The sequence below is a fragment of the Dama dama genome, chromosome 24 (assembly GCF_033118175.1).
Source record: "Dama dama isolate Ldn47 chromosome 24, ASM3311817v1, whole genome shotgun sequence".
NCBI lineage: Eukaryota > Metazoa > Chordata > Mammalia > Artiodactyla > Cervidae > Dama > Dama dama.
The window spans coordinates 18085049-18108740 of NC_083704.1; the positions used below are offsets into that span (position 1 = coordinate 18085049).

Sequence of the window (23692 nt, forward strand, 5' to 3'; positions counted from 1 at the left end):
GGTCCCAGATCCCAGTGTATGCTCCGGGTCTCAAGGCGAGTGTCCCTCAGAGCCCTGGCTGGCAGTCCTGGCCTCCCTCCAGCTGAGGCCAGCTCTGGGCAGGCCAGCTCTGGGCAGGCCAGGGGGTGTGTGTTCCAGGGCTGCAGGACAGGTCAGCTCAGCCTCTTGACAAGACCCTCTGAACCTACAGAAGGGCCTTTCTGCTCTGCTCGGGGGGCAGCTCAAAGGTGGGCAGATTTGAGGGGAGAGTGTCCACCTCCTGCCATAGGAGTCTGGCAGCCGTGCCGTGAGGGTCGTGTGGGCCCTGGTGTCAGACTGCTGGGATCAAGTCACCAGCCTGTCTCTTCCTGTTTATATGACCTCTGAGAGTCTTCCTGCTTTCTGTATTCTACTGTGTTAGTTTGGGATCTTCCAAGAGCAGAGTCCAAGAAGAGCATTTGGATGCAAGTGCTTTCACTGGGAGGGGAGGAGGGGGATGAGGGGCTAAAGAAGTGAGGAGGAGAAGGAAAGCAGATTATTTCTGTGGACAGCTGGGGCTGGATCCCACTGGAGACTTCTGGGAGCTGGTGTAGAACACACCTTACCCGGGCAGGGTAAGGGGGCTGGGGAATTTATCCACCCTTCCTCACCCCCCTGGATGAGGATTGGTCCTGGAAGCACTGGCTCCCCCATATTTCCCGTCTCCCCCTCAAGGCAGAGAGATCCAAGTGATTGAGGTTAGGACCCTGTGAGCCTGTACGGGGACTGCCCACTGAAGCTGCTGGTGACCCCAGGGAGACGTGAGGGATCCAGGGGCGTTGACAACATCTGCTGCATTAACGTCTCCCACTGGTGAGATAATCACCTGTGTCATAGGGCTGTTTTGAAGATTTAGACCAGTACACTGTCCAGTGGAAGGGTTTCCCAGGTGGCGCTAGTGGTAGAGAATCCTCCTGCCGATGTAGGAGATGCCAGGCACACTGGTTCATCCCCGGGTTGGGAAGATCCCCTGGAGGAGGAAACGGCAACTCCAGTGCTCTTGCCTGGGAAATCCCATGGACAGAGGAGCCTGGAGGGCTACAGTCCATGGGGCCACAGAGTCAGACACAACTGAACACAAGAACAGTTATATATACGTATACATCCAGTAGAAAAACAGTGCAAGCCCCATAGGACATTTGAAATTTTCTGGTAGCCACATTATGAAAGGCAAAAAGTGACATTAATTTTATTTTATTTTATTTTTTTTTTTTAATATTTAAAAAAATGTTTATTAAAATAATTCATGCACACAGTTTACAGAGACAAATAACAGTGCAAAGCATGTAATTTAAAACAACAGCTATTTTCTTTCTCTTCATCCTAGGCCTTGCTTCCCAGAGCAAACATTATGGACTGTTTTCACTTATTCTTCCAATATTTCCCTCTATTTTCTAAACGTTATGTATATTCTGCTCTAAAAACATTAAATCTAAACACTTTTACTATAGAACATGGGAATTTGGGTGTCTATCATCTCCCCTCCTTTTCTCCCAGCAAGTTAAATAACTGTTTCTGGTTAAATCAATATTTAGAATGTTATTTTATATAAATAGCTCATGACTGAGTCACATAAAGTATTGAGGATATTTTCTGTTTTACACAATGTTTTGTTTTTCTTAGAATTAATGATTATCCTATTTTTGCTATTTCCCCTGGGTGCTTTTGTTAATTCATCCTCCAGATTCTCCATCAGAGCTGTAGGGCTTCAATCAATGCAGTAAACATGTTGGTCAATCTTTTAATGCCATTTTTTTCCTCAGGAAAATGCTCTTTGGAGCCTTGAGCTCACTGACTCCTATCTGGCAGCTGTGGGTCTTTTCAACACTCCTTACTTCTTTCTGAAATATTACGTATCCTATGTCTTGTTCTATTTCCCTATTTCAAAGGAACATTTTCCCCAGTACGCTTCCTCAGAAAGGATGTATGATAAATAAAAATTTTGAAACCTGACAATCTGTTTCTGTTCTTTTCTGAAGTTGATTAACAGTGTTCCTGGGACTAGAATTCTGGATTGGAAATTACACTCTTTCAAATTTTAAAGGCATGGTTTGAATTATTGTTTTCTAACTTTCAAGATTGTTGTTTAGAACCTGAGAATATCATTTGCATATACATTACATTCATTTTTTTATTCTCCTGGAAATTTTTCAGTAAATAATCTTTATACCTTGTTATTGTTCAGTCTCTCAGTTGTGTCTGACTCTTTGTGACCCATGACTGCAGCATGCCAGGCTTCCCTGTCCTTCACCTCTCCCAGAACTTGCTCAAACTGATGTCCACTGAGTCGATGATGCCATCCATTTTGCTCTCTGTCGTCCCCTTCTCCTCCTGCCTTCAAATCCTTCCCAGCATCAGGGGCTTTTCCAATGAGTCAGCTCTTCACATCAGGTGGCCAAAGTACTGGAGGCTCAGCTTCAGCATCAGTCCTGAAAATAGAAGAATGCTTGACCAAACCAGTAATGCATCACAGTGACCTCAGTTACGTTGTGCCTCAGGGGCCTCCAGATGAACTGAGTCATGATGGTCTGGATCGCCAGGCTCAGCACCAAGACAGGAAGATTGTGGGGTCTGAGGAGCAGCGCTGCCAGGAGAACTAAACCACTGTATATCTCCCAAAGGCCCACAGTCCTGGCCGTGAAGTCTGCAGCAGTGATTTGAGATTTAAGCAAGTCTTTGGTGCCCGTGAACAGAATGCCAAGGACAAAGACATAAACAAAACGAGCCTCAGTAATGCCCTTTGAAATATCTTTGTTGTCTTGTTTCCATGGGAACAGCACATTTCCAATGGCCGCCCGGTAGCAATAGATGCCCAGCAGGCCAAACGCCATGGCCACTTTTGATGTGAGGGAGCACTTCTTCTGAACCAACACAAAAATCATGGTGAGGGAAAGTACAGCCAGAACAGAGAGTTCAGCCTTATGATCAGAGCTGGCGAGCCAGTGCCCCAGGTCGGGCCGGTGGGCCCACTGCACACCGGTCTGGTTCAGGGACCGCAGCAGCCGGCAGCAGGCCAGGACCAGCCAGGGGCTCGCCAGCACCATCCACCGCTCAGGGCCTCTGAGGGCTTCCAGGGAGGAGGGGTCCGCGGGCACTCAGCTGAGCTCCCACCCCTCACGGCCAGCACGCTTGCCCTGCAGGGCCACCGTGACCCCGTCAAACTCCTCTCCCATGTGTGGGCAACGCTGAGGGGCACAGTCGTCTCCCAGAAAGCAGTTTCTGTAGATCTGGTGGCACAGAGCTAAACACAGCATGTTGATGAGGAAATACCAGGTCTGGTGCTCCTCTTCGATGAAGCTGCTTGCGCCCAGACTCAACACATGGCCCATAGTTCCCAAGAAGCTGAGAAGATCTAACTCTGACCACCTTGAGGTGGACTGAGGTGGATTCTGACTCAGACACTTTCCGCCGGCAAACGTCCTGGAGAGAGCAGACACGACTGCACAGAACAGTGCGGTCATCAGCGCCATCACGCCGCCCGCAGCCAGCCACGGGAGGCGGCAGAGGCAGCACGAGCTGTCGGCCGCCGTGCACACGGCGACGTGCAGCGCCGCGAGGACCAGGAGCAGCAGGTAGAAGAGCAGCGAGCACACGGGCGACAGCAGGGGCACGTCCAGCTCAGTCCTGCTGCCCAGCGCCTGCGGGACACTGAGCAGGAGCAGGGCGAGGACCTCCAGGACCATGACGGTCCCCGCCGCCATGGAGTAGATGTCGTACTGGGCCGCTCGTTTGCTCAGCGACAGCCTCAGTGTCCTCAGTGCGTCCAAGTACTGCCTGTGAACCCTGGCTCCCAGGTTGAAAAGGACTTCTGAGTTATTCTCCTTCAAGTACAATCTGATCCAGTTCCCGTGCGATCTTTCCGACACTTTAAACTGCTCAAATCCAGGCTCTGCATGCCCATCCTTCCCTGGTTCAGCATTTTCCTAAGGCGCCCATCACCACCTGGCACCCATGGCCATCTTTCTCTCTTTCCCCCTCTGGATGAGAAGCTCCATGATGGCAGAGCTCTCCTCCTGCTGTGCCTCTAGTGCTCTCAATAGCCTCTGCCTTTTTCATATGATGGGACATTCTCCTGCAACAACTTGCTAAGCTGTACTGTATTTAAATGTAAAAACCTCAGCTGTTCCCGCATTGGTCTTCCTTCTACAACTGGGAACATAAGACTGCCAATATTGCTCTTCGGAATTGGCAGACCCAGTCCTATTGAGAGTGTTGCAGCCAAATCAGTCTGTTGAACGTGCGTTGGATGTCTGACATCACCAGGTTTCCTTTCAAATGCAGAGCTAATTAAGACCAGAGCAGTGTTTACTTCCTCCATGGAAGAGGCTCCATGACCTCTAGCTTCAGACATGCCATGATCACCACAGAGAACCAGCAGACTGGGCAACAGAGTATCTCTCTCCTCTGACAGCAGTGAGGTGTGGATCTTCATCAGGATGCTGTCCATCTCACTGAGCTTGTGCCCAATCAGGGGGCTGTTGGGCCCAGAAATGTGGCCGATGTGGTCCAGCCCGAGGTAGTGCAGGATTAACACATCCCAATCCTGCCTTTTTAGTACTTTATCCAAATGCCTTGTAACATTATTATCCACCTCTGTATAATCTGATACAAAAAAAGAGGTTGTTCCATCGTATTCCACAAAATGCTTTGGGAATAATTTCACCCATGTTTCATCTCCATAAAAGATGATTCTTTTCCCAGCAGCTTTGGCTCGTGTGATCACATTGTCTTCCAGCAATGTGGGAGAATTGAGGTTCCGGACGACATCGATGAAGCCAGGGAGGCTCCCTGTCAGCAACGCCTTGATTCAAGGCATAGTAACTATAGGTGGCTTTGCTTCAGCCACAAAACTGAGAGATGATCCCTTTTCCACAAGATAAGTTGTGTAGGGCATAAATTTCACACCCTTTGACCCAAACACAAAATCATCTCTCAAGGCGTCTATCAGCATAATAACAACTTTACTGAAGAGAGGTGGTGGAAGCTCGGTCCAGTTGGAACTGGCTCCTGCTGTGTCTTACTGAGCAAAAAGGATGCCTGGAACAGGGAGTGGCCCAAACATCTGCTCAGGGAAGGGGGTTGGGGTTCACTGGATGAGTACAGCTGGGGAGAATCTTACTTTCTACGGGTACAGAGAGCTTACTTTGCGGTGATCAGGGACGGAGATCTTAGTGGGGCAGGTAGTGGTGCTGGCCACAAAGTTGCTGGATACAGAAAAGGAGGCTGGAGCGGCAAGAACGGGCTCCTAGGAGGTTGGGATCAGAATGGAAGAGACCCCCCGCGGGAGTGCCGGGAGCAGAACCGCTGGGGGGAGGGTGGCACAGTCGTACCAGCAGAGGGTTCGGGCGCCGGGGACTCTGCTTGCCGCTCCGCTCCGGAAAAGACGGGAGTCGGGAAGAAGCCCCGGAGGAAGAGCGCGACGCCGAGCACCTCGATCACGACGCAGCCGGCAGCGAAGGTCCCGGGGCCCAGCCGCATCGTGCCCACCCTCCGCGCCGAGATCCGGATTCCCAGACACCGGGTCACTTCTCCCCTAGGAGGAGAGGCTCTCGCCTCCACCGCCGCCGAGTAGGCGGGAGCCGGAGCACCCGACAGACTAGCTGCGTCCTTTCCAGTGACATTAATTTTAAAATTATATTTTATTTCACTCAAATTTCTAAAATATTATATGTACATATATCAATAAAAATTGTTAATGAGATACTTTTCATTCTTTATTTTGAATAGAGTATTCAAAATCCAGTGTGTATTTTTTTCTTTTAAATAGACTTTTTTTTTTGGAAACTTTCTTTTAGGTTTGCATTGAAATTTAGCAGAAAGTAGAGTTCTGATATAACCTCTGCCTCTAGATAAATGCACAGCCTTCTCTGCTATCAAGATCCCCCTCCAGATGGTACATTTGTTATAATCGATGAACCTGCATTGACACATCATTGTCACTCAAAGTTCATAGTTTATGTTAGGGTTCATTCTCGGTATTGTACATTCTGTGGGCTTGGATAAATATATAATGACGTGTATCCATCATTATGGAATCATTCAGTGTTATCTCACTGTCCTAAAAGTCCTGTTTGCTTGCTCTTCCTATTCATCCCTCCCTCCTAACTACTGGCAACCATTGATCATCTTACTGTTTCCATAGTTTTGCTTTTTTAAAAATGGCATATAGTTAGACTCATACAGTACATAGCCTTTTTGAGTTGTCTTCTTTCATGTAGTAATATGCACTTAAGGTTCTTCCGTGACTTTTCAGGGCTTGATAACTCATTTGTTTTCAGAGTTGAATAATAATTCATTGTCTGGAGGTACCACAGTTTTATTGATTCGCGTACTGAAGGATGTCTTGGTTGCTTTGAAGTTTTCGCAGTTATGAATACAGTTGCAATAAACATCTATGTGTAGGTTTTTGTATAGATATGTTTTTAGCTCCTCTGGGTAACTACCAAGGAGTGTACTTGGTGAATGGAATGGTAAGAGTATGTTTAGTTTTTTAAGATGCAGCCAAACTGTCTTCCAAAGTGGCTGTACCAGTTTTGCCTTCCCACCAGCAGTGAATGAGAGTTCTGTTGCTCTGCATCCTCGCCAACATTTGGTGTTGTCAGTGTTCTGGATTTTGGCCATTTTAGAAGGCATGCAGCAATATCTCGTTGTTTTAATTTGCATTTTCCTGATGATATATGATGTGGATCACCATTTCATATGCTTATTTGCTGTCTGTGTATCTTCTTTGATGAGATGGCTGTCAAGGTCTTTGACTAGTTTTTAAAATGGGGTTGTTTGTTTTCTTACTGTTGAGTTTTAAGAGTTCTTTGCATATTTTCATGCAAACAATCTTTATCTGTTATGCCTTTTGCAAATGTTTTCTCCCAGACTGTGGCTTGTCTTTTGACTCTCTTGACATTGTCTGTCACACAGCAGAAGTTTTTAATTTTGATTCTGTCACCAACCCACATGAGCCTGGAACAGAAGTTTGATTTAGTTTCCAGATGGAGACTAGTTTCAGCCTTAGGGTTCCGTGAGCAGAGAGGCCAGCCCTACTGTGGCAGACTTCTGACCTACAGAACTGTAGGCTAACAAATGGGTATTGTTTAAGCCACAGTTTGTTATATTTTGCTACACGTCTACAGAAAACTAATAGAGAATGGAAACTGGAGCAGATGAGGGAGAGAGGGCTGGAGACCATATCTGTTTACTTGTAGCATCGCCCTGTCAGCCCAGAGCTTGGCCCAAACATTCTCTACCAAGCGGCTGGCTAGGGGATCCTAGGCATCTGAGTTCAGTGCCCCCAGGTCACCGCCAGAGAGCCTCCCGGCATCTCTGAATCAAGAAATCCTGGTGAGGGAAAAATCAGAGCAGGAAGAGTGCATAGTCTTTCCTTCCTCCCTTTTACACATGGGGACTTTCAGCAGAGCCTGATGCTTTGGAGCGAAAGGAGCTGGTTTCACACCTCCTTTGGAAGCCCAGCTCCACCACTTCCCAGCTCTATAACCTTGGACGAGTTCTGTCAGTGCTCTGTGCCTCAGTTTCCCTGTCTGTACAATGGGGATGGGATGCTTTAGACATAGGCAGACGAGAGAAGAGTATTTTAGGCAGAGGAAGAGAGTGGGCAGAGGGTGGAGGCTGGTCTTGGGTGGCAGGTGGGGCCAAGTTGTAGGTGCCAGGAAAGTTTGGGCCCTAAGGAACAGGTTTTAGCCAGAGCAGTTTGTGTCTCAGGAGGCTGGTGACGAAGGCCTGTCACAGCAACCCAGGTTCTGAATGGCGAAGTTCTTGATGGTGGCAGTGGGGAGGGGCTGGTCTGAGGGACGCTGAGGGTGTAGAATAGACAAGACCTAAAAGACCTAAAGGATGCCCGAGTGCCTGCGTGGTCTGAGGGAACAGACTGACAGCTCCTCAGTGAACTCAGCCGTGAGGAAGGGGAGGACTCAGGGGTGGTCCCCAGACGTCTGGCCTGGGGAAGTGAGTGAGTGGGGATGCCAAGCTGGGCAGTGGGAGTGAGGAGGGAAGGATAGGGTGGTGGGCGGAGCGGGGAGGCCACAGTTGACTTTGGACAAGATGAGCATGAGGTGCAGGGTCTCCACGCAGAGCCTATCTTCAGGGGCCAGATGATCTGGCCTGGAGCTGGGAGGGAAGACTGGGCTGGCGACAGACCCGATGGCCCATTTGTGTGCAGGTGGAAATTGAGGCTGCAAGGCAGGCGATCTCCCAGGGTTCTGTGAGGAGAAGCGGGCTCAGGGCAGCCCTGGGGAAGACGGACTGCAGAGCGGTAGCAGAGGAGAAGCAGCAGCCAGGGAGGCAGGGGCAAGTCCAGACAGGAGTTAGTCATGGGAGATGTCGAGGGAAGAAAGTACTTAGAGGAGGGAAGAAACTGACAGTGTCCAGTGCTGCAGCGAGAAAAGGGAAGGGGCTGCTGGGTTCCACAAGGGGGCCCTGGAGGGCTTTGATCAGAGCAGCCTCCATACGGGGGAGGAAGCCACGGCAGGCTCTGGAGGGCTAAGGGCTGGTTCGGTTGTCTAGACCAGGGAGAGAGGAATCTAGTAAATAACTCCCCCAGTCCTCACGGATCTTACTGGTCAGATGGGAATCAATATAGGAGTCAGGGCTGCTTTTAAAACCCAAACCAACCAGACGTCACAAAAGTACCCTGAAAACTGAGGTATGGGTGCATTCTTCCAAAGGCATGTGGGGAAATGTAACATTGTAAGTGGTTGGCAGTACCCCCAGTGACCAGAAGATGCAGCACCTCATTAAGTGACAGTTCATTTCACAAGTCCAAGTCCTGCATTTCATCATATCATTTATTTATTCTGCAAGAATTTTTTTTTTTTCCCACAACTGCTATGTACTGGGTTCTGGGCCAACACTGAAGAATCTATGTAGATGATCTCACAGAGCTTGCATTTTAGTCAAAGAATCAGATTACACAGATAAGTGAGTTATCCTGATAACTGATCATCTCTCTCTCTCAGCAAAGCTTTATGTTCTCCAAGTTGCAGGATAAACTTTCTAGACTGTGTGACATATATTCTTTCCTCTTTGAACAACAAGTACTGAGTAGAACTTGAGTTCATATACTGGGTCCTCTGCTCTGCGATGAGTTTATTCATGGGAGAGATTGAACATATTTTCCAAAGACGATCGGTCCTTTTTCTCCCGTCCCATGTGTAAACTCATTATACCCTGAATGTGGCATTCCTCCAGTTGAGAAGAAGCAGTCTCTGTGTCATCCCCTAGTGGAAGGGTACATTATGACTTCTGAGGCTGGGTCATAAAAGACAATCCAGCTTCCACCTTTGTCTCTTTTCCTGCCTTGCTTCTGAACTTAGTCTGGAAGGGTCAGAATACTTGCTGGGCAGGCAGGGGAGTGAGGTGAAGGGTCCCGGCAGGCTGCCCTGGCTCAGCTTGGAAACTCAGTGGAAAGGGAGGTGTGGCTGGCTTCTGCACTATTCCTTCCCCTTGCTTTCAGTCCTCTTTACCCTTCACCCATTCATGATGTCAGCCCAGCCTCATTTAGGGTGAGGGGTGGAGAGGGAGGAGAGATAAAGGGGCAGAAAAGGTGTTGGTGGTGCCCTCTGGGGGCTGTGAGATGCCCAGATGCTGCCTCTTCCTCTTGTGGGTGGCTCGGCATCGGAGATGCCACCTGAGGGCGCACCGTTCCCTGACCAGGGTGACCCTTTGTGACATGTCCCCATCTGCCCTGCCAGTGGTGGGGCTCACAGTGGACCTTAGCGGCCTCCTCACACGTGCACCCCAGTCAGCTCCAGGGAACTCAGGTCATGCTTCCTTGAAGCCTCTCTGTCAGATTTGAGGCAGGAGGAAGAAAAACACCCTTTCCTTTAAGAAACCATCTTTCCAGTTTCACTCCTGGTCCCAGGCCCCCGCCTGGTAGCAGGTGATGGGCTAAAGGTCAGGAACCAGTTTGGTTGCCATTTTTCTGCACATCTTACACGTCACTCCTGACTGTGGGGCACTTGTTTTTCTCACCTCTGGTGCTTTGCCCAAAATGTGTGAGATAGAAAATGCCATTTGAAAAATTCTATTACATGAAGAATAGTTTTGCACCTGTAGAGATTCAAAATGCACCTAAATCACAATGAAGATTATTTTAAAATAATCTTTTATTTTAGTATGTTTATGTTATTTTATTTGTATTTATATATTATATTCATTTATTTTATCTATAGTTTTAGCTTAAGCTAAAAACATCTGAACAAGCAGCCGCCACAGGGATAAACTTTATCTCAAGTTCTTTTGTAGATTTAAGCAGGACCTCCTAGAAAATACAGTTGCTATAAGTCCTCTCTGGCAGGTTTACGGCCAGAAAGGAGACTAACCACTATCACAGGGATGAGTAATTGCTTAAACAAACTTTATCTGAAACTGTCTTGCCTTCCATTTATTCTTCCACAGAAGCCCTTTCTCCCTGTTAAGTACACTGATAAACCTTTATCTTTGGATGTCCAGGGAGCCAATTCATCTGAAGCCTCCTTGGTAAATAAACTTTGTCTTCTTTCCTATTAATTTGTCTGTTGTTAGTTAACTCACAGGCCTCCAACCACTGAACCTAACTTGGTAGGTTGGTGGAGGGAAATTTTTTCCTCCTAGCACATTTTTCTTTTCTCTGTCTCTGTCTTTTTTTTTTTTTTTTTCATTTTTGCTGCACCATACAGCCTGTGGGATCTTAGATCCCCAACCAGGGATGGAACCTGAGCCCTCAGCAGTGAAATTGCAGTGGAGTCCTAACCACTGAGCTACCAGGAAATTCCCAGTGTGAGGTTGGGAGAAGTTGGAGTGATATGCTTTGAAGATGGAGGAAGGGGCCACAAGCCAGAGAAACCAGGCAGCCTCTCGGAGTTGGAAGAGGCCAGGGAGCAAACTCACACGCAGTGCCTCCAGAAGGAAGAGGCCCTCACAGCATCTGGACTTCAGCCCCCAGAGACTCTTTCCAGACTTCCAACCTTCAGACCTGTAAGGGAACAAATCTGTGTTAAGTCAGTAAATTTGTGTTGATTTGTTATACAAGCAATAGGAAATGAATGCAAACACCATAGCAAATTATGTTCGCTTTATTTTCAAAATACAGCCAAGACTGACCACTTCCCAATTGTGCCACTGGCATCCCAGGTCAAGCCAGCTCCATCCCTGGCCTGGATTGATTCTAAGGCCTGCTTTCTCTTTTCCCTGTGACTGACCCTCCAGCCTTTTCTGCCCTCTAGATACAGAATATGAGATTTCTATGTGCTGCCCTCTGGTGTTCACCCTTGGCATTGTCTTTCTCTGATGCTTTAATGACTCCCACTGCTGATGCTGCTGCTAAATCACTTCAGTCGTGTCTGACTCTGTGACCCCATAGACGGCAGCCCACCAGGCTCCCCCGTCCTTGGGATTCTCCAGGCAAGAACACTGGAGTGGGTTGCCATTCCCTTCTCCAGGGGATCTTCCTGATCCAGGGATCAAACCCTGGTCTCCTGCATTACAGGTGGATTCTTTACCCTCTGAGCCACCAGAGATGCCCATAGTGACTGATATATTCTTGCTAAAGTCCTGATACATTGTACCGGTCAGGTGCAATGTATCTCTCTCCTTCCACATATCATCCCAGTTCACCACCAGTGACAGTACTTTTTAAGGATCAAGGAGGTTTATCAGCCCACGGCAAGATACAAAATGATCCATGATGATGACAACCATATTCTGTCAGGCAAGCGCCACTCTGCACTGTGACGGTACCCCACAGGACGTCCCTGGTTCCCCAGGGACAGCTTTGCATCTGCATTGCTGCAGCTTGCCAGGGGCTGTGCATCCGTAATTTCCAACCGGCAATGGGATTCTCACCGCCAGCCTGCTGAAAGATAATTAACCCCCAGGATCCCATGTCCACAGTCTGCTTCCTCATTAGGCTCCTGATATCAGCTGCTGCAGGTCAGATTCCCTGGGACTCAGGCTGTGAGAGGCAGACTTGCATGCAGGCAGTTTGGGGGAGTGCTCATGGGAGCAGCGCCGTTAAGAGAGGGATGGGAGGAGATGACCTGTGAGGAGTGGCGCTGACAGTTGAATTGCAGGGCAGTTGCCTCAAAGGCTGCAGCCGCTGCAGGGATCACAGCTGCCAGTCCCATAAGGCGCGCCAGGGGTGGCTTTTCCGAGTCGTCTGCACGTGAGGCAAGAGGGGCCTTTACGCCCCTACATGGGTGAGTCATTGGATGTGGTTGGCACCAGGAAGAGGGTGGCACCTTGGGCAAGGCGGTTTTCTTCAGCCCTGAGCAGCCCTTAAAGGAGGACTCACCTGAGGGCTTTCAGCCACCAACATCCTTGACAGTTGGGTGACTGAGTTCTGAAAGGCCGTCTATCACAGAGACTGATAAAAGCCATATCAGATTTTATCACTGCCCTGCTTAAATCCCTCCAGTAACTTACAATTCATGTGCAATATGCCCCAGATTTCCTGGCCACCAGTAACCTCTGACATTAACCGTGCTCTTGGGCTCAACATGCTGTCACTTTAGCATTCTTTGTATTTATCCACCCAACAAGTAGCTTTTGAATATTTACTATGGGCTAAACAATGTTCTAAATCAGGGGTGTGTAAGCTATGGCCCACAGGCCAAATTATGCAGCTGCTTATTTCTATAAAAACAGTTTTATTGAAACACAGCCACATGTATTTGTTTAAATATTATCTGTGGCTGCATTTTTGCTACTGTGGTAGAGCTGAACAGAGGCCATATAGCCACAAAGCCTGGAATATGTACTACTTGATACTTTACAAAAAAAGTTTGCTGATATGTCTTCTATATCTATACAAATATATATAGCAAATAATAAAATGTATTCTTCCTCCTCTCTCTCTCTTCTGTCTCTCTCTGTATATGTACACACCCAAAGTGAGACTCAGATTGCAGCCACATATATAATTCGATAAGTTTTCTAGCTACACTAAAGAAGTTTACAAAATAGAAACAGGTGAAATAAATTTTAATAGTATATTTTATGTAATCCAATATGTCCCAAATATATTTCGACTTAGAACCAACATAATAAAATACTGATGAAATTCTTTCCATGCTTTTTTAAATGCGATGGCTTTAAAAGTCAGTGTGTAGTTTACCCTTCATCTGGACTAGTGGCTGGTCAGGTACTCACCTGCCATGTGTGGCCCGTGGTTCCTGTATTGGAGGGCACAGTTCTAGAAGCACGTGATGCAGCAGTGAATGAAGCAGACCAAATTGCCACCTTACATCCTTAATGGAGAGGAGAGACAATAAAATAATCAGGTAAAATAAATTTTATGCCTGATGGTGATGAGTGGTAATGTGGATTCTTGGGGCAGAAGTTGCGTGTTTAAATTGGAGAAGATCACAGTAGAGAAGTATGTGGTAAAGAATTAACCTCACCAGGAGGGAGGTGGGAGGGGGGATCAGGATGGGGAACACATGTAAATCCATGGCTGATTCATGTCAATGTAGGGCAAAAACCACTACAATACTGTAAGGTAATTAGCCTCCAATTAAATAAATTAAAAAATAAAAAAAGAATTAACCTCACCAAAGGCGACTCTGGCCTTTACCTGGAGTCCTGGTTGGTGTCTCTGCGGGCTGTCTTAACAGTGTGACTTGTGATGGGGATTTGGGGTCGTGCTCTGACAGTTCTGCCTCCAGAGGAGCTGGAGACTAAAGGCGTTAGCCGCCCTCTGGGAGGGGCTGGGGATTGCAGGTCAGTGACACGGCCAGCATGTGACCCAAACCCTGTGAATACTCGGCACCGGTGCTCTGCGTGTTGCCACATTCTGTGGCTGGGAGGAGGTCACACATCGTCCACGGCTCCACAGAGAGAGCAAGGAGCATCTCTTTGGACCCCTCGTGGGCTCTGCCCTGTGCATTCCCCTTGGCTGATTTCATCTGTATCCCTTTCCTGTGATAAACCCTTCTCCAGGGGAGCTTCCCAACCGAGGGATCGAACCCAGGTCTCCCACACTGCAGGTGGACTCTTTACCAGCTGAGCCACCGGGGAAGCCCAAGGGTACTGGAGTGGGCAGCCTGTCCCTTCTCCAGCGGATCTTCCCGACCCAGGGATTGAACCAGGCTCTCCTGCATCACAGGCAGATTCTTTCCCAGCTGAGCCACCAGGGAAGCACCGTAATAAACCCTAACCATGGTTATATCTGCTTCCTCTGAGTTCTGTGAGTCCTTCTAACAAACTATTGAGGTGGTTTGGGGGTGACCCTGAACTTGCAGTTGTCAGAAGTGAGGGTGCTGTCTCGGGGTACTGTTCTAACTGTACAGTTGGTCCTAAATGCTTTATGGACAGTGACATCTGAGAAAAGACCTGAAAGAAATGAGCGGACGGTGGGAGGCGGGGGCTGACCAGGGTGGGCAGCAGTGAGAGTGGAAGGAAGTTCCTGCTTTACTTACTAGTTTTTTTCTTTTTTTTATTCTTTAAATTATGTAAGTGCAATAACACATTTACAGGAGACTTAGAAAATACAGAACAAAGTTATATACAGTTCTACTATATATTATAATTTTTTAAGTAGATAAATTTTTAGTTGGAGTTTCAATATCAAACTCTCAAAAATTAATAGAATGAATAGAGAAGTAGAAGGATATAGTAGACCTGAAAAGTACAATGAACCAATTCAGCATAATTAAGATTTATACAATTTTCACACAGCAGCAGGATGCAAATCTTTTTCAAGTTCCCATAGACTATAAAGCAAGAGACAGTAGACCATATCCAGGGATGTAAAACAAGATGCCAAAATTTCATGGTCTAAAGGTATTAAAATTATACAGAATCTGTTCTCCTGTCACTGTGGAATTATGTTAGAAATCAATATCAAAAGATATTTGAAAATAACCCAGAAATTTTCAAGTCCATGGTGACTTTTACCAAGAGAGATCTTTGACGTAGCCTTTGAAAGCCTCAATAGTGTTAAAATACTGAAAAAAAAAACCACAGAGGTGATTGCAGAGAAGAAAATATTTGAAAGAGAAATCAATATCAAAATGAGAAATTAATATCAAGGATACTTTAAAAAAAACCCATGTGTTTGGAATGTGCACTTTTAAACGATGGGTGTATCTAAGAAACCATAACGAGGAAAATTTGAAAATATTTGTAACAGAGTAAAAGTGGTAAGTCTACTCACTATTTTGATAAGCCGCTGCAGGGGTCCCCAGATCTCCTGTTTTAAAGGTTCAGTGTTGGGATTAAGGCTTCAGTTAAGATTTAGGTTAGATTAGGGTGTTGGGATTCGGGTGAGTTGTGGTGCTTCGTTTCGTTTAGTCTAGGATTGGAGTTGCAAATACAACTGGGGTTTAGGCTTCAGCGTTTAGTATTCTGTGTTAGGATATTTACGGTTATAGTAAAGATTAGTGCTCTGATGGAGTGTAGCTCTTGTAATTCTGTGTGGCCAGTGACATTTAAGTTCCTGGGGTGTGTGTTTGTATGAATTCTACTAAACAGCCAGGATAGATACACCCTCTTTTAATTTAATAATAGAAGTCAGCTGAGCATTGTTTTAGAGCTAGGATGAAGAAAACGTGCAACTTTGGAAATTATACCACATAAATCAGCCCAGTGAAAAATAAAATGAGGCAAGCATCTACAATAAAGAGGCATTTATGTATGGAACAATGATGAACAGTGAAACTGGTTGTAAATAGTTAAGTCTAAATGCTTTTGATAGTTTGAAAAAGGAAGAGGTTTGATGTAAAAAAAAAAGAATATGAAAGTAAGCATACATATTTTTCCAGCACATGAAGCCATGTGGGAAAAGAAAGGGGAGAAGTTGCAGTGTTTAGAAGTTTGACAATTTGAGAGGTAAACAGTAAGTAGTTGTTTATACAAAAAGAATTTTAAGAGTGATAAACGCACAGACGCCCAAACCTAAGGAAAGGTGTACAACTAGGAGTAATTAAAAGTAAGCCTTATTCGAGTTCCCTGATGGCCTAATGCTTAGGATTGTAGACTTTTCCTGCCTTGGCTGGCCAGAGAATTGAGATCCCGTAAGCCGAGAGGGGCAGCCAAAAGGAAACAAAAATAAGTAAACCTCTGTCCTAGAACCTTCTCTGCTTATTCCTTTGTTGGAGTACATTCTCAGGATAATGAAGGGTGTGTTTATTCTACCCTCATGCTGCACTGGTAATTGGGCTGAGTCAGGAATTCTAGAACTTTGAAAGTTCAGTATTTGTCTTCTAGCCCTTGGGGTTGCTGATGACTTTCTGATTCTGTTTCCTTTGCAGGAACAACTTTGACTGCTGTTACCGTTTATTTTTTCATACCAAAGCCTCTTCATTCATGGTTCTGAAACGTGACCACGAGAAGTGTCTGGTTGTGGACCTTTTTTCATTTAGTCAAGTTAGTTCTGGAGGATGCTTTCCATTGGAAGAGGGGTGTCTTCAGGCACCTCTGTTAATTAACTCAGCCCCTCATTTCAAGTTTGAACAGACAACATTTTGCAGATGTTTCTGCAAAATCAACAGCAAAATTAAGAAGGGCCAAGATGAACAAACAAGGGGAAAAAAATCCAGATATAATTTAGGGAACTGAAAGTGCTGACTGGTCCCCTCTCAGGCCATGTGCCTACTGAAACCCCAAGTGAATGCTGGTCAGTGATCATCCTTCTTTTCTCTCTCCCACTCATGCCCCTCTTCCCCTGGATGATGATTTTTTGGTCTCTACCTCTCTTTTTGGACCTTGAGTTGGCCTCCCCCACCTTCCCCCTCAGCTGATTACCTTGACTTACCCAAGAATTAGAAGATTTAGATGAGAATTCTCAGAAATTCCCACCACCCAAACTACCCAGTTACCTGAACCATTGCCTACACATTCTGTCTTCCTTCCTATTGTATGTGGAGTAACTGTCCCTACTCTTAGCTAAGCCCAGCTCCTTCCCCTCGCTGTGTAGGTAACCTTGAAAATCTTGTCTACACTGTTGCCCCCATTTCTTTATCTCCCATCCTCTCTCTATCACAGTTTTGCCCCCATCATTCTACCGAAACTAATCTTGTCTTCAGGACTCAGTCCCTGAGCTTCTCTGTTTAATCTGCACTCTTCATGAACTTTTATTTTTTTAGAGGCCATCTGTAGACAATATACAATATCTACACCCCTAACTTCTCTCCTCTGATTGCTAGATGTGTGTATTTAAATGCCCATCTAACATCTCCTTTTGGGTGTCACATAGACACCTCATGCTTAGTGAGTCCAAAATTGAGCTCCTGATTCCCATCCCTCCTCCAAATGGCTCCTCCCATAGTCTCCCTCCTTCCGCAGTAAATGATAATTCAGATCCTCTAGTATTCCAAGGACACAAGAATCCTCTTTTCCTCACGTGATAGGTCTCATACATTCTATATTATATACCCATTACCTATCCAGAATATGACGTCTGATAATCACCTCCTCCTGGCTCTTGCTATGTTTATTTCACACCTGGGCTTGCTGGAATAAGCTCCTAACTAGAATATCTGGCTTTCTTGGTACTTTCCCAGTTTTTGGCTTTCAGTTTTTGCATTGAAAGTCCTGTCTCAGGAAGTTCCCCAGCCCTGGGGTAAACCAGGATAGTTTTTCACCCTGCTTCTACCTAGGCTGTTTCTCCCACGGCCTCCCCACAGTGTATTCCCAGTGGATCCAGGGTGATCCTTTGGAAAGGCAAAGTTTATCACATGACGTCTCTGCTCAGCACCCTTCAGTGGCTCCTCATACTATTCAGAAAAGCTATTGCTTTCAATGGCCTATTGTTGGTAGGGTCCACCGGCTTTTGTGAACAGAAATGGAGAGTTGATTTTGAGCAGGCTGATGTTGAGGTACCCATGAAATGCTCAATTAACAAGGTCCAGCACTGATGGAAGGATTGAGAGCATATTTTGTTGGTAAAACAAGAACAGATGGTTATAGAAAAAGTTGCAGAAAAGAATTCTAGGAAATTACAAATATTAGTTAAATTGAAAAAAAATCTATAATAGGACTGAGAGAGAAAATTGCAGAATCTCTCTCTGGGGATACTCATGATAAATAAAATTTGTTTATATATTATTTAAAATATAAAAAACATATAAATATGTATTTGAAGCAGTTGTTCCAAACTCCCCAGATCTTCTTTGTGTGTCTTTCCAAACCAAGGACAGTCCTCTGCATAGCCAGCATACAACCCTCCGGACCAGGAAATCAGAAGTCAGCATTGGTGTGACACTGATATCTGACTCAAATGTTTCAGTCAAATTTCACAAATTATCCCAACAAAGTCTCTTTTCTGTTTGGCCCGGGATCACACTTTGCATTTAATAATTGTGTCTCTTTAGTCTCCTTCAACCTGGAACAGATGCTTAGTCTTTCCCTGTGTTCACAACTTTATAGTTTGAAGGAGTACAAGCTTTTCATTCTGTAGGCTAGAGCTCAGCCTGGTTTCATCAGTGTTTCCTCAGGATGGGACTCAGACCTGTGTCCTTGGGAGAAATATACAGAGATGATGCTGTCCTGTCCTCACTGCATGGCATCAGAAGGCTCAGGACGTTGGCCGGTCATACTACTGGTAATATTAATCTCCATCTCTCGGTCAGTTTGGTGTGTTCAGGTTTCTCCATGTTAAGTCATTATTTTCCTCTTCATAATTAATAATTATTTTGTAGAAAGGTGCTCTCAAACTATGACAATATCCTGCATTTCATTAAAAACCATTCATTTGATTTGGTGTGTGTGTTAGTTGCTCAGTCGTGTCTGACTGTTTGAGACCCCATGGATTGTAGCCCACCAGGCTTCTCTGTCCATGAAATTCTCCAGGCAAGAATCCTGGAGTGGGTTACCTTGTCCGTCTCCAGAGGATCCTCCTGACCCAGGGATCAAACCTGGGACTCCCACATTGCAGGCAGATTCTTTACCGCCTGAGCCACCAAGAAAGCCCATTTGAATTAGTGAACATTGATGATTCTTGCCTAAATTAACCACAATTATAGTGCTTACCAAATGGCTATTTTCTGTTACCGTCACTCCTGCTGTGTTTATTAGTTGGCATTCTACTAATAAGGAGGAAGTGTCTTTTTTTCCTTCATTTGTTTATATCAGTGTAGGCCCTGGATTCCTATTTTATTCAGTGGATTTAATCCATTATTATCATTATTTATTTTTATATAAAATCCTTCTAGATTTGGCTAGCAGGAGAGCCTCACCAAAGTTGACTCCTGTTGTGGTGAAGGGATAACTTGGGAATTTGGGATTAATAGATACGCACAACTATATATAAAATAGAGAAACACCAAAAACCTATTGTATAGCACAAGGAACTATATTCAATATCTTGTAATAATCTATAATGGAAAAAAATCTGAAAAAAATATAACTGAATCACATTTCTGTACCACTGAATCCTTGTAAATCAATTGTGCTTCAAAAAAATATTAAAAAAAAACAAACAAACCAAAATTAGCCCCTTTGAGCTTTAGCTATGTGCCTGTAATTTTTTCAGCAATTCTTTACTTTCTGGCTCATATTGTAATTTTCCTTCCTCAGCCTCGGAACTAGCTGTTTCTTTAAGGAGTTCTAGAGAGGAGAGTGATATTTGAAAACTAAAATCTGTATATTTCATTGCTTATTATTTCTGGGCTGTCATAAATTGTAGGCCTTCTCGTGTACAGAGGTGGAACATATATACATGTAAATGTGTGTGTGTGTGTGTGTATATGTGTGCCTTGACTACTACCATAACTATTTCTAAATCTGTTTATATTTTAAAGGTCCATGAGTTTACGCTGGTACCTCCATTCCATCAGTATCTCAAGGTTAGTTTTAGCCTTTCCCCTTTCCTTATATGTAACTTCCTTCTCTGTGAACAAGAAAACCTTTCATTGTTTTCGGTATCGTTATTTATGTGCTTGAGTTCTCTCTGCAAGCGATTTCTCTACCGTGTGGGTCACATCCTTGGCCCCCACACTCCTTTGCTGCTACTTCTGTGGTCACTACCACCCCCAGGAGAAATGGAGGAAAGGGATGGGGAGGAGAGGAGAGGGAAGGGAAAGGAAGAGAAAACGAACTTTTTCAGGATGGAAGGAAGGAATAGCCTTTTTTTTTTTTAAAGTTCTCTCTTTTAAAAAAAAATTACGTACTTATTTTTGCTCTGCTGGGTGTTTGCTGCTGTGTGGGCTTTTCTCTAGTTGTGGAGAGCAGGGGCTACTCTCTGGTTGCGGGGCATGGGCTTCTCATTGCAATGGCTTCTCTTGTTGTGGAGCACAGGCTCTAGGGTGCGCAGGCTTCGGTAGCTATGGCACATGGGCTCAGTAGTTGAGTCTCCTGGGCTCTAGAGCACAGGCTCAGTAGTTGTGGCCATGGGCTCGGGGTGCTCAGTTGCTCCATGGCCGGTGGGATCTTCTTGGACCAGCGATTGAACACACATCTCCTGCACTGGCAAGCAGATTCTTTACTTCTGAGCCACCAGGGAAGTCCTTAATGTTCTCTTTTAAACATCATTTCTAAAAATCCTTCTGAAAACTTTTTCTTTACAGTATGAGGCAGAATCTTTCTCAGTCTTCTCCCGAGCATAGCAGTTAATTATGTTTGTTGAAGAATCACCTGCCCTTTCCTCAGCTAGAGCCGCAGTTCCTTTGACAGTGGTTTGTGTAAGGGCACACTCAAGAATACAAGGATAGTTCATGCTTCATGTTGGCAGCAGTACGGGAAAGTAAAGAATGAGAGCATTCTCCATCTCTCAAGAGCTGAGTCATTTCTCATCTCTCATGAGCCATAGGACTTACTTGTCCTGCGGCTTCTCCCCGCTGCCTCCTCCTTTTCAGCTGCTTCTCGCACGTGGGCCCTGCATGTGGGCCCCATGGCCACCAGCCTGTTTGTCTGACTTGACCACTGGGCTGCATACCTTTATTAGCTATAGACTGTCTATGAAGCCCAGGTTTTGAGAGGAATAATTGGCTTGTCTCCATCGACTACAGCTGGCTCATCTTGGGTCTGGGGTCTGCATCTGGTCCAGTTACCTTTGGTCAGGATGGGAAGCAAAGTTACAGTAGTTCCTGGGGAGGTCTCTACAGGGCTGGATGTAAGCTGACACAGTTTCTTTAAGAGAATTGGGTCATACGGAGACCATAGCGCTTGTGTTCTGTAGTCATACGTGAAGTTCTCATGTGCTGTGCTTAGTCGCTCAGTCCTGTCCGACTCTTTGTGACCCCATGGACCGTAGCCTGCCAGGCTCCTCTGTCCATGGGGTTCTCCAGGTAAGAATACTGGAGTGGGTTGCCTTGCCTCCTCCAGGGGATCTTCCTGACCCAGGGATTGAACCGAGGTCTCCTGCATTGCAGGTGGATTTTTTTACAGTCTGAGCAACCAGAGAAACCCAAAGATCTCATAGGGCAATTTTAAAAAAAAAAATGGTTTATAGATTTTAAGAAATGAGGACTTTGGAAAAGGCTGTGGGAATCAGAAAATTAAGGATCAGTGGGTTCATGGGTCATTATGGGGAAACACTATTCTAAATCCAGCACTTCAGCTTCTCAGGAGTAAAGTAAGGCCCAGAGAGCCAGGGGATTGTCCTTGTGGACATGGCCTGTCAGTGGCAGAGCTGGGTAGAACCAGAGCTGGTACTAGGGAGGGGTAAGGGAAGGGCCTTGGATGCACAATTTCAGGGGACTTCGTACGTGGCTCAGTATGTAAAGAATTTGCCTCCAATACAGAAGACACAGACGTGGGTTCAGTCCCTGGGTTGGGACGATTCCTTGGAGGAGGGCACAGCAACCCACTCCAGTATTCTTGCCTGAAAAATCCCATGGGCAGAGGAGCCTGGCGGGCTACAGTCCATAGTGTTGCAAAGAGGCAGACATGACTGAAAGAACTGAAGTGACTTTGTGACTCACTCCCCACATCAGGTAAGTGCCCTAGGTACTTCCCTGTCTCACCCAGGGCTCAGCCCGTATTCGGACACAACACCAAGGTCCTGCTCACCAGGAGAGAGAGATACTATTTGGCCTGGAGGGACTGGGTAAGGGGGACTTCTGGGAAGCCTTCCTCTATTGCTGCCTTCAGGGAGAAGTAAGTTCCTGGGGAAAGCTGGTAAAGCAAATTTCCCCAAGGTGAAGAGTCTGGTAGCTTGGGATAGTCACTCATTGGAGAAGCCTAAATTACCCTGTATACTCAGCGCACTGACGGCCTCCAGGTCTGGCACAAAGTTCCTTGCCTAGGTTATCTTTAGCTGGTTGCTGAGGGTTGCAGCATTTCTAAGACCTGGTGATGGATACTTCTCTTTTTTCTCCTCATAAAAATAATCCTTCCGTCCAAGCAGTCTTGTACGGTCTGCTCTTGCAGAAATGGGACATGTAGGATTGGGGTTTTTTTAGTCTCCTGTCTGGTGCCTGCTTCCTTTGTGTGGATTTTTTTTTTTTTAATCACAAGATTTTTTAAAAGTTGGCATACTGTCTTTGTGGTTGGTTGAAGCAAAAAAATCACCATGATGGTCAGTAAGACAAAGAAGAAAAAATTAAAGGTGAGAAAGACTGAAGAGAAACACCCTGAAGTACTTTGTGGCTTTTTTTGCTCCCAGCTGGTCCAGGGCACAATCCTTTCATATCTGACTCTTCTCCACTTTTGACCCTCATCTGACTTGTTTTCAGTAAGGCAGTCAGAGAAGTTTGTTCAAACATAAATCAGGCAAGAAGTGAAAGATAAGGCATTGAGATTAGAAAAGAAAAACTGTCTCTACTTCTGAATGCAATGATCTTGTATATAGAAACTTCTAAGAAATCTTAAAAAACTATTAGAACTAATGATTTCAATGAGGTTACAGGATATGAAATCAATATATAAAAATCAATTTGCCTTTCTACGTACTTGCAATGAACAATCCAAAAATGAAATTAAGAAAATAATTTCGTTTATAATAGCATCAACATGAATAAATGCTTAGGAATAGATTTAACAAAGCAAGTGCAAAACTTATATTCTGAAAACTACCAGAATAGTAGTTTGGTAGTTGAAAGGAATTAAAGAAGATCTTCAAAAATGGAAAAACATCCTCTGTTCATAGATCAGAAGACTGGATATTGTTAAGGTCGCAATACCCCCCAAATTGACCTGTGGACTTAATGCAGTCCCTGTTAGACTGCATCCCATCTGGCTGCTTTGTACAAATTAACAAACTGATCTAAAATTAATTTGGAAACACAAGAAACCCAGAATAGCCAAAACAACCTTGGAAAAGAAGAAAAAGTTGGAAGACTCATACTCTCCAATTTCAAAATTTATAAGGGAACAATAATCAAGACTGTATAGTACTGGCATAGAGATAGACACATAGATCAATGGAGTAGAATCAAGAGTTCATAAGTAGATCCATGTTTCTATAGTTAATTGATTTTTTATAAGGATGCTGAGGCCATTCAGTGGGGAAAGAATAGTCTTTTCAACAAATGATATTAAGACAACCAGATGGCAACATGTAAAAGATGTAGCTGGATCGCCTACCTCACATCACATGTAAAAATTAAATAAAAATGGGGACTTCCCTGGTGATCCAGTGGTTAAGAATCTGCCTTGCAATGCAGGGGATGCATGTTTGATCCCTGGTTGGGTAATTAAGACCCCACACGCCCTGGAGCGGAGCAGCTAAGCCTGCGCATGCAACTAGAGAGTCCTGGCTGTGTGCCACAATGAAAGATCCCATGTGCTGCAACTAAGACCCCACACA

General features: G+C 45.4%; 1 long non-coding RNA gene and 1 pseudogene across 4 annotated transcripts in view; one reads left to right on the forward strand and one right to left on the reverse strand.

Annotated features, from left to right (window-relative positions):
• The window catches only part of LOC133045634 (uncharacterized), a 94156-nt gene that overhangs the window by 29632 nt on the left and 40832 nt on the right, over positions 1 to 23692 (forward strand). For 3 of the 4 annotated variants that reach the window (XR_009690289.1, XR_009690288.1, XR_009690293.1), the window contains exon 6: positions 16257 to 19286. This is a non-coding gene — a long non-coding RNA (uncharacterized LOC133045634). Of the gene's footprint in view, positions 1 to 16256; positions 19287 to 19745; positions 19791 to 23692 lie in introns of those variants that run through there. The other variant, XR_009690290.1, reaches the window with a different exon arrangement.
• Positions 1099 to 13675, reverse strand: LOC133045633 (GPI ethanolamine phosphate transferase 2-like; annotated as a pseudogene).